Consider the following 11,661-nt stretch of genomic DNA (forward strand, 5'->3'; position numbering starts at 1 on the left):
GTCAATGGAAATGCAATAAATGATTAGAGTGATGAAACTTTCATTCCCAAAACCCCAGGTTCTGGGAGGGTAGAGGAGCTGGAGGTTGAACTAATTTCTGATTGCCAGTATATTAATTAATCAGGACTAGGTAGCAATCTCCGTAAAAACCTAAAAGGACAGAGTTCGATGAGCTTCCAGGTTGGTGAACACGTGGAGATGTGGAGAAAGTGGTGTGCCTTGGAAAGGGCATGGGAGCTCTATGCCCTTTTCCCATACTTTGCCCAATACAATTCTTCCATTTAGCTGTTACACTAATCTAGTCAATAAAATGTTTTCCTGAGGTCTGTAAGCCACTTGAGCCACTTGAACCCAAGAAGATTGTGGAAACCTTTGATATATAACCAGTTGATCAGAAGTAGGGGTAACAACCTTGCCTGGCAATTGCATCCTGAGTTGGAGGGGATCCTTGGAACCCCAATCTGTACCCTGTTGTCCAGAAGCATAGATTACAACCTGGGCTTATAACTGGCATCTGGAGGGGTGGAGGGAGCAGTCTTGTGGAGGGAGCAGTCCCTCAACTTGTGGCATCTAATCCTATCTCCAGGTAGATAGTGGTAGAATTGAGTTGAATTCATAGACACCCTGCCAGTGTTTGGGAATGACTGGGTATTATGTGGGAAGTACTTCTTCCTGGAAGGACTTACTTCCAGGACTGTTGGGAGCAAAAAATGAGATGATGTGCATTCATTCTCACCAACCTACTTTGGCCATAGGAAAGGCTTACCAAGTATTGGCTACAATAATATACTGCCTATGCTTTTCCTGAAATAAATAACAGAACATACAAAGTTGTGTTATCCATCATTCCTTCTCATTCATCATCTTGCATGCCAAAGCTCTGAGAATAACATTGATGAATATGATAAGGACAGGTTATAGGTTATAAAGAGGACCACTTTGTGGCTTTTTAACTTTAGGAAAACTATTTAACTTCCCACTGCCTCTGTTTTCTTATTTGTGAAATAGGGACAGTAGCACTAATCTCCTAAGGCTATAGTAAAGTATAAATTCAGGTAAAGCTAATAGAACAGCATTTGTAAATCAGTCAGTATCCTATTACTATTAACTTTAAAAAGTGTTTTTCCATATATAATTTCATTTGACAGTGAAAGTAGTTTTTCTAGGTGAGGCTTTTTAGTAGACCTTTTCCAAAACATATGCAAATAGACATTTTATTTGAACTGGTTTTGGCCTGGACATGTCAGTGTAATTTTGAGGGGTTGAACAGTCCTTTTGCCCAGGCACAGTGCTTCTCCATCTATCCGTTAGGCCTAAAAATCAATAACTGCAGGCACTCCTGAAGTAGTTTCAGTTTAAACAACATCAATCCTTTATACTTGAGAGTGGATGAATTTATTAAGACATTTCCTGAGAATTTTGACATGTTATGCAGGGGAATTGGGTAAAGCAAAGTATCTTGAGTGCTTCAACAGAGAGACAAGGACACTAAAAAGGGGAAAAAAGATTAAATCAGCGAAGCTAAAAATGCTAGATGGCACATGTCACCTACTTAAGATATTTGCCTATGGCTGACCTCAAATGTCATCTCCTTCCTGATAGACATCCTAACTGCATTGACAGCGTCTCTGAGGATGTCTTGGCTCTCTCACTGTAGAGAGAATGGTTTCATTTGTATTTCAGACTATTGAGATAAAATATAATACAGGTGTCATACCATTGAAGGAAGTTATTAATTTTAAGTAAATCAGAATCTCAAGTGTACTTAATTAATTTCTAATAAAATGTCATTGGAGAAAAACAATAATTCAAAAAAAAATAAGTAAAATGAAGGTAACGTAACTATGCCTGATGTACTTTGGATGTATCAATTAAAATTCTTGTCCTTTCAACTCTAAGAATTGAGTGGGGAAAAAGAGAAAACTTCCAGTGTCACTTTTATGTGCCTTGGGTCAAGAGCTCCAGGAGTTTTCACTGGATAAGTATGTAGTGCTTTGCTCAAGTACAGTGTATTTTTAACAAATGGCTGTAACTGCCAGTCTATGTGGAGGGTCCTTATGGAAATTTGTTCTTGTTTTATTTTAGCTATTGTAGAAGAATCAAGAGAACCAGACATATTTTTTTCTTGCCCTGCATTTGCTAGACCTTTAGAAGATGATCTTTACTTAGATTTTGGTTGGATAGAAGAACCACTCTAGAAAAAGAGAGAAAAGAGCAAGGGGGAAAAAGCATAAAGGTGTCTTGATATAAGGAGAAGGGTAAGTGTCTCCAGGACTGGGAAAGGACCAGAGATTTGAGAGGTTCTCATCTCAGATGTAGTGCTCAGTATCCTGATGAAAGAGGGACAGAGTTGCTTTGCTGTCTGGGGCCTATAGAGAAGACCACCGGGAGGTACAGGAATACCAGACATCACAAAAGGCAGAGGGTGTGACCTAACAGTAGCATTGGTGGCAGGAAGAGTAATCACATTGACACCAAAGACCAAGACTCTGTCTTTGTTTTCATTCTAGGTATCATAAAAGCTCCCCAAATTCTGGGCTCCCCAAATATGACTGGGATTAGATTTTCCCACACTCTGTTAAATGGGTTTAAAGGCATATTTAGTTTGATTTGGAAAACAATGATTATTCTTTCACCTATGTGTTGTGGAACAGATTCTTACCCATGCTCCATGAGATTAATATCCATGTGTCTCTTTTTATCACTGTATTGACATTAAATGGCAGACTCTCAAGAAATATTAAGTATATTTATTGAGGATAAATTAGTGGAATAACTAAGTGGGAATATATTGAAATGTAAAAGACTCAGTTGAATTAAAAAACCCGATACTGGGTGAAGCTTTGGTAAAGGAGGAGTCTCTCAACTTTGACTCTATTGGAATTATTTATCCAGATAGTTCTTTCTTGTGCATGCAGGGGGATATCTTCCATGTTGGTAGTAGAATGTTTAGCAACATCCTTGGCCATTGTCCAGATTGCATAGAAATAATCAAACATCAGAATAGTAGAGCTGAATTTTGTTCATGAAGTTGGTCTTCCACAAGTGATTTCTTTGAAACTTATATGGGACTATCTGGGTTTTTTTTGTTTGTTTATTTTGTTTTTTGTTTTTTGTTTTTTATTTTACCCATCACATAGCCTTGTAATTGAGTTTTATGTGTATGAAATTTATTTATATGAGCCAGTGATGTTTTAAAAACAGCACTAGACTCAGATTTATGAGACAGAGGATTGAATTCAGGCTGTCACTTACTACTTTTGTGAAACTCTCAAATTTATTTCTAGGAAAATAATTATAAACACCTCAATAATTGTGAAAATTAAACTACATGAAAAATCCCTAATCATTATTTAAATTTTACGGGTCAAATTTTTATCCTATACAACTATGAACAACTATCCCATGAACAACTCCTAAAGTATAGATTTATGGTTATATTTATTTCATTTTACATATTGATTTATGGTCCCGGTGACCTTTCAGGAGACATACACTCCTGATATACTGTGTCCCATATTCTTCTTCAATTTTGAAGTTCAATAACTAAGTTCTTCTTCTTTTTTTTTTTTTTTTTTTTTTTTTTGAGAGAGAGAGGGCACAAGTCAGCGAGGGGCAGAGAGAGAGGGAGAAACTGAGAACCCCACACAGGCTCTGCACTATTGGTGTGGAGCCTGAAGTGGGGCTCGAGCTCACCTGATGAGGGGCTTGAACTCATGCACTATGAGATCATGACCTGAGCAGAAGTCGGATGCTTAACCGACTGAGCCACCCTGGTGCTCCTAAGTAAGTTATTCTTATGAGTTAAAATAAGAATCAGTAATATTCAAAACCTAATGTACAGCTTGCAAAGTATGTTCTGAGGAATAAGAGTAGTGTGTCACTACCATGGCACATCTAGAATGGACCTGTATGTAAACACTTCTGTGAGGATAAAAAAAAATATTTTCAAGGAATAGTTCACCATACCAGTTCACACAAGCAAGTCTGGTCCATCAGAATTGTCTGAAAAACTTTAAAGTTCTATACCTGACCCTAAAGAGATTCTGATTTAATAGATCTTGGGTGAGACTCAGGATTGATCAATTGATTGATTATTCATTTATTTTCTATTGATGTAGAAAAAACCTCACAGGTGATTTTAATGCACACCATGTTTTTTCAGAAGTATTATGGAAGAAAATCTTGGATGCCTAGAAATATGCCTTTAAATTGTTTTAGATATTTTTTAAATGGTTCAGTGACACTTTAAAATAGTCAGTTGAATAAGAACTTAAATTTCTACATGGCAGTTTTATTTTTCTTATGTACCTGAAAAATAAACCATATTATTTGTCAGTATATAAATCCATAAATCTCAAAGCAGGAAGCTTGGTTCTGTGTTTCACATGAATGATTCTGCTTCACCTAAAATGCCTTTGATATAATTATAATCCCTCCATCAATAGGCAAAGGACTCTCTGTGGATTTTGGAGGCAGAATTTTCCATTCTCATTTTGGGCACATTGTGTTCATATTTATTATGATGTTCTGACCATCTGTCTGCAGCAGTGGAGAAACACTGGGTACTACCTGCACTTTCAGTAGACAATTTTTTCTCTTCCTCTGACAAATGTGAAGAGTGGCAGAAAGGGGCTGGAAACACTGTCATAGCTCTACTCTGAATGTCTGTTTTGGGTCATCCACTCATATATAGCTGAATGATTATGATAAAGTGAAAAGATCATAGACTTTGGATCTATATGTGAATTCAAGCTTGGTTGTCACATTCATTCACTCAACAAATACCTACTGAGTGTCTACTATGTGCCAGAGGCTGTTCTTAGGCATGGAGATAGAAAATCTGAGACTATGTCTTCAAGCAACTCGTAGGCTCTAGGAAACACAAATAATTGATAACAGAAAGTGATGTTAGAAGAAATGGAAGCACAGGATGGAAAATCTGAAGAGGGAGTCATATATAGCATAAATTTGGTGTTCTGGGTGGGCTTGATTCAGAGGGTGTTAGAAATGTTGGAGGGTCTTGCTGGTAGGTTTAATCTTAGTTTAGTTTTAAGGGAATTTTAAGCTAGTGAGAGACAGTGCAGGGTGGTTCAATCTAAAATGTGTGTGTGGTATAATAGGAAATGCAAGCAGCTTACAGTAGCCGAAAGAAAGGATATTAAGAGAAAAAGGATAACTGATGAGGCTGGAGAACTAGGTAAAAGGTAGGTTGTCAAAGCCTGTGGACTTTATTCTGAAGGCAATGGGGAGTGATTGAGTGGCAGTGACACCATCAGATTCGTGTCTTAGATCCCCTTGAGGAGGGACATGATTATTAACATGCTGTGGAAGTAACTCAGACAGAGAAGTAGTGGTTATGTGATACTAGTGAGGAACCAGATTTTGGAGTTACTTAGGAAATTTCCTCGATTGGACTTTTATCCTTAATCAAATGCATGTGTAAGAGAGGTAGTAATTAGTGATGACCTGTAGCTTGAATGGTGGTGTCCTTCACCGATTTAGGGAGCACAAGAAAAGGGGTATTTGGGGAAGTTTTGGGGGTGTGTTTTGGTCAACTGCTCTTTGATAGACCCTTTTTTAAAGGTTTACCCTAAGCCACCAGGTGGTGTGAGCTGAATTTTCCACCTTCTGTGTTGCTAGAAGCAGAAATGACATCATCTCACAATCACAAAAGTCATAGATGTATTAAGATTATTCACATCAGATGTGATGCAGCAGAAATATAGTATGTAGTAAGTTGCATCTAATGTAATGCTTGAAGACTCCTTTTCCTATGTCACTACTACCCACTTGTTCTGGGTCCACATGTGACCTTAAGACATTAGCCATTAGAAAGAGGCAAAGATTCTGTTTGGGCAGCACATAGATACATCCTCTGAAAATACTACCAGTAATGTATATGAATTAGTTTTAAACTGTTTATGGAACTAAAGGCTGCCACATGTCCATTGATAGGTCTGAGCATGTGCAAGGGCCTGCCATTTTCTAATGAACTGACAAGGGGATTGTGAAGTCAGTTGTGGGCTAGACATCAGAGAGCCTGTAAAGTCTTGTACTGTGACCCTTCGTAGGGTCCCAAGTGGGTGTGAGCCATTTGAGGATAGATAAGTGGGAGAAAACTTTACATATATGAGGCCTTGCCTTTATCTTCATCAGTGGCCCTATCCTAACCTTGTTTCTGAGAACCAGATTGATTCTCAATTATAGGGGCCCATTTTTGAATGTAAGCACTATAAACATGTTGGTTTGGGGAGAGATCCAGAGGGTAATTGCAGATACAAGTCTTTAAGATGTCTGTCTGGGATAGATATTTGGTGAGACTTTTCTGTATGTCTTCTGAACCTTAAATTGATTATTTTGGAGACCTTGAACTCATTTTTACTGTGTTTTAAATACTAGATATTTATCTACCCAGTGCAGTGTTATAATTCCTTAGATGACCTTTAAAAGGCAACTGAAGTTTTACATTCAAATATACCAAAGCTAGAACTACTAATATTTGGATTTGTAATAAGATTTATAGATTTTTATGTTGTGTAGGCAATAAAGAAGTTCTCATGTATTAACTGAAGTATACTGCAAGTTGAGAAACTTAATTATACAGAAGATTAAACCTTTTAAAACTCTTAATTATGTTGAAGTGTTTGTAGAGTTTAAATACTACTTACTAAATTCTCCAAATGCCAGTACCATATTTTGTGCTGTATATAATCAAGCAAAAAAGATATAGCCTAATCTTCCAGAACTTTATAGTCTGATATCAGGTAACTAAAGGGAAGACAAAAATATAGAGATGTGTGTTCCAAATGAAAGAATATGAGGGGAATGTTAGATACAGCAACATAGTTGACCAAATTGTTATGTGTTTGGCCATTTGATAACAAATATTACTAATGTGATCATGTCAATTATCTGTGGAATCTCAATCTTTAAATAGACAGAATATGTATTATTACTTGTTTACTCTGATATGATATCAAAATTTAAATAGATCTATTGCAAACAGTCATAACAACAAAACAAGCAAAACTAAAACAAAGTAAAAATCCCAACATCATATTTTTCCAGTTTCATTTTGTCTTCACCGTATTTTCATATCCTCATGGGCAAATGATAGAATAACCTTTTAGATTAAGTTTCCTTGAACTTAATTAGCTGACAACTGGCAAACCACTTTCAAAAAGAAGAGTTCACATTGCTTGAGAGTTCCCAGTAGGAGATACCTCCTCTCGACCCAGGGCTGTATATAGAAACCTTTAATGTTTAATTATATCCTGGCAGCTTTGCTGGCAAAGTGAAGATTATCATCTACCTTTCAATATAGGCCTAATAATAGGATATATGTAGTGTAGTTCATACAGATAAGGGCTTATCATTATGATTGCTTCAGATCCTTTAGAGTTGTGCAAAGAAAGACCTCACTTCTAATTCCTTTCTGTTTGCATAGATGTTCATTCTTGTTTGTGAACAATAGATAAAAGAGTGAGAAATCTGCTAATTATACTTAAATTTTTTTTTCATGTTTGTTTTGAGAGAGTGCACATGCACAAGTGAGGCAGGGGCAGAGGGAGAGAGAGAATCCCAGGCAGGATGCCGGCTGACAGCGCAGAGCCCAATGTGGGGCTAGATCTCATGAACCATAAAATCATGACCTGAGCTGGACACTTAACTGATTGAGCCACTCAAATGCCCCTGTTTAATTATACTATTTAAAGTGGCTAAATCTATGGTGAACATGGGACTTTTGGCCAGGCAGAAGCATTTGGAGGTCTTCTGGGCCAGAAGATTTTATGACATCCTTTGGGTTCTCTTTGGCTTGATGACACTTACTGGCAGTAGGCAGAGATAAGGGATGGAAGAGATGCTGAGCTGAGTACCACCTTCTCTGGGTAAATAATGTTATTTGCTGGTGATATTTTTCTTGAGGAAAATAATGTGACTAAACCATTTGCCTATTTATTCTGAGTTTTAGCCTACTTTTAGGAAAAAGTAAGAAGCTAACATGAATCTACCTTTTTTTACTTTCCAGTTATAAGCGTTCAGCTAATATTATTGAGATTCCCTAATGCCAGGAAGTGGTTTAGGTACCAGTAACATAGCATTAAACAACGTAGACAAATCTGTGTCCTTACAAGGATTAGTTTCCTCAACATAGGCTCTTTGACACTGTAGGTTGTTTTTGTCACTTACTCATTTCTTTCCTTCCTTTCTTATTTTGTGAATGTTATTGAGATTTGGGGAGGAAATGGGCACATGGATCTCACCCCATATTTCTTCCCTACCCTCAGGAGGCTGCTGCCTGAAGAAAACACATTTCATGCTGCATTTTTAAGGGGGAGAGGCCCATGTATGAAGTAATGAGGTTGTTCAATGCTCCCTGTAGTGGCAAATGTCTGATTCTGGGCTTTAGTACTAAAAAAACCCATTTCTGTTACATGTCTAAGCCATGTTCTATGATCAGAACTTTATTAATGATGTTGATATGTTGATCTTTATCTTTTAAAACATTTGAGGGGCGCCTGGGTGGCACAGTCGGTTAAGCGTCTGACTTCAGCCAGGTCACGATCTCGCGGTCCGTGAGTTCGAGCCCCGCGTCGGGCTCTGGGCTGACGGCTCAGAGCCTGGAGCCTGTTTCCGATTCTGTGTCTCCCTCTCTCTCTTCCCCTCCCCCGTTCATGCTCTCTCTCTGTCCCAAAAATAAATAAACGTTGAAAAAAAAAATTAAAAAAAAAAAAAAACATTTGAGGGGGAATCTTATTTCTCAAATGACTTAGAACTTGGGCAGGGAAAATGGATGCTATTCATAGGCCCCCTTGAAACACCAACTGCTCATGAATATGTCAGGAATATTGAGAGAGAGATAAAACCTGAATTTTGGTGAGCAAAATAACTTTGACTAGGTCATTTCTAGTTTGATGCTACTTTTTCAAATTGGGTTTATGATCTTTGCCATGATCCATGTTATTCATTTTAACTGTTACGACCTACACAGGCAGTTTCATTTTTTAAAAATTTTTATTGAAGTATAGTTGACATATATTAGTTTCATGTGTACAACATAGTGATTCAACAATTATATATATTACAAAATATTCATCACAATAAGTGTAGTTATCATGTGTCATCAAGAAAAGTTATTATATTAGTGTCTATATACTGATGCTGTATTTTTCATCCCCATGACTTATTTTATAACTGGAAGTTTGTACCTGTTAATCCCCTTTCCTATTTTTCCCATCACCCCAGCCTTTCTTCTTTGGCAACAACCACTTCATTCACTATGTATATGAGACTATTTCTGGTTTTTGTTTGTTTGTTTATTTTGCTTTTTAGATTCCACCTATCAGTGAAATCATATGGTATTTATCTTTTCCTTTCTGATCTATTTCATTTAGCATAATGCCTTCTTTGGTACATCCATGTTGTTGCACAGGGCAAGATCTCATTATTTTTATGGCTGGGTAATATTCCATTGTACATTTATGCTACATTTTCTTTATCTAGAGATTTATCAATAGACATGTGGGTTGTTTCCAGATCTTGGCTTTTGAAAATAATGCTGCAATAAATATAGGGGTACATAAATCTTTTCAAATTAGTATTTTTATTTTCTAAGGGTAAGTACCCAGAAGTGGAATTACTGGGTTGTATGGTCTATTTTTTAATTTTTTGATGAACCTCCATACTGTTTTCCATGGTGGCTGCATCAATTTACATTCCCACTAATAGTGCACAAGGATTCCTTTTTCTTCATTTCCTTGCCAACATTTGCTATTTTTTTTTTTTTTTTTGATAATAGCCCTCCTGACTGGTATGAAGTCAGGTTTTGATTTACTTTTCCATGATGAACATCTTTTCATATGTCTGTTGGCCATCTGTATGTCTTCTTTGGAGAAATGCCTATTCAAGTCCTCTGTTCATTTTTTAAATCACATTATTGTTACTATTATTAGGTGTTGAGTTATAGTGTTCTTTATATATTTTGCATATTAATATCTTATTGGATATATCATTTGTAAATATCTTCCCCCATTTAGTGGGTTGCCTTTTTGTTTTTTTGATGGTTTCCTTTACTGTGCCAAAGCTTTTTATTTTGGTGCAGTCCCAATAGTTTATTTTTGCTTTTGTTTCCCTTGCCTGAGGAGATATATTCAGAAAAATATTGCTAAGGCTGATGTCCAAGACAGTATTGCTTATGTTTTTTTTAGGAGTTTTATGGTTTCAGGTCTTCCATTTACATCTGTAATCCATTTTGAGTTTATTTTTGTGTTTGGTGTAAGAAAGTGGTCCAGTTTCATTCTTTTCCATGTAGCTATCCAGTTTTCCCAGCATCATTTGCTTAAGAGACTATCTTTTCCCCATGGTATATTTTTGCCTGCTTTGTTGTCTGGGCAGGCAACTTCAGAATTAAGCAGTAGCCATACTGGATTTTTACCCCGACAAGTTACTGTAGCTTAAGATGTTTTTTCCCTAAGCAAGGAGCACATTTTAGCTGAGAAAAGGCTGTTATAGAAGTGGAGCAGTATTCATGAGACCTTGGGTAAATGGCGCATGAGTCTCACCCAATCTTTCAGTGGTAGTTTAGTGGGGAAAACACAAAATACTCTGAGAGCCTTAATTGTGATGGGACTTATATTTGAAATTACTGTAAGGTGTGGTGATGCTGGTGCTGTTTTGATCTTAATAGAAGTCATCAGTGGAAGGATATCAAAAACTTGTGTCATGAATGTTACATGGTTACCAGTGATGGAAATAAAGGCATTGATTACCCACAGCAGTCTAAATTCAGAAAGGTAAAAATATGAAAGAAATAGATCTTAGAATTGATAACATATATGGGTACATTGAAGATTATTGGAAGTGCTAAAAAGAAAGAGGTGTTCAATTGGACCTCCCCAACGACTTGCAGGGCAGCATAGGGATGATTCACTAAGAAAGTTACTACCTCTGATATCACACTGTCAAAGCAGAAAGTTACTGCCGCCATGACGATTGCCTTTCATACTGAAGAAACTGGAAAATGGACACTGCAGTTCCGACTAAGGAAACCTCACATTTCCAAACTCATTTTTGCAAGAAACACCAGCTAAGAGCCACAGAAGGATGACTTCTTCCTCATGTTTATTTTCCCAGTCTCACAAAGAGTTCTTATAATTGGTGGAAACTTAATTTGTGTCAAGAATCCTAGCTTAAGGAGTTGGGTGAATTTAGATCGTAGGTTTCTAGCTTCTCCAATTAGCAGAAATATAAAATGGAGATTGGGTAGTGAATCCTCAATATTAAGTACCTTAAGCAAAAAGTAAACGTCTGAGGGTGTGCTGAACGAGTAGGTGCTAGTGTGCAGGTTGTTACAATTTCAGCTTGAGCTATCCAGGTGCAGGCATAGGGGTGCCAAGAGTGCCTCGGTAGATGCAGGAGAGTGCTATAGCCTTATTAATAAGTGAGTGCAACAGAGAGGGAGTAGATTATAGGGAAAAGATTACCTTCTGGGTGATATTATCCATCTCGGGAGAATGGAAGCACACAAGATTTTGTGAGCAATGGGTTCTTTTCACAGACCCAGAGGTTTTTGATTTCACATTTCTCACTATGCAATATCTTTTTTTTTAATTTTTTAAAATTTTTTATTTTTTTAATTTTATTTTTTATTTTTTAAAA

The sequence above is a fragment of the Leopardus geoffroyi genome, chromosome B4, assembly GCF_018350155.1.
Source record: "Leopardus geoffroyi isolate Oge1 chromosome B4, O.geoffroyi_Oge1_pat1.0, whole genome shotgun sequence".
In the NCBI taxonomy this organism is placed as follows: Eukaryota; Metazoa; Chordata; class Mammalia; order Carnivora; family Felidae; genus Leopardus; species Leopardus geoffroyi.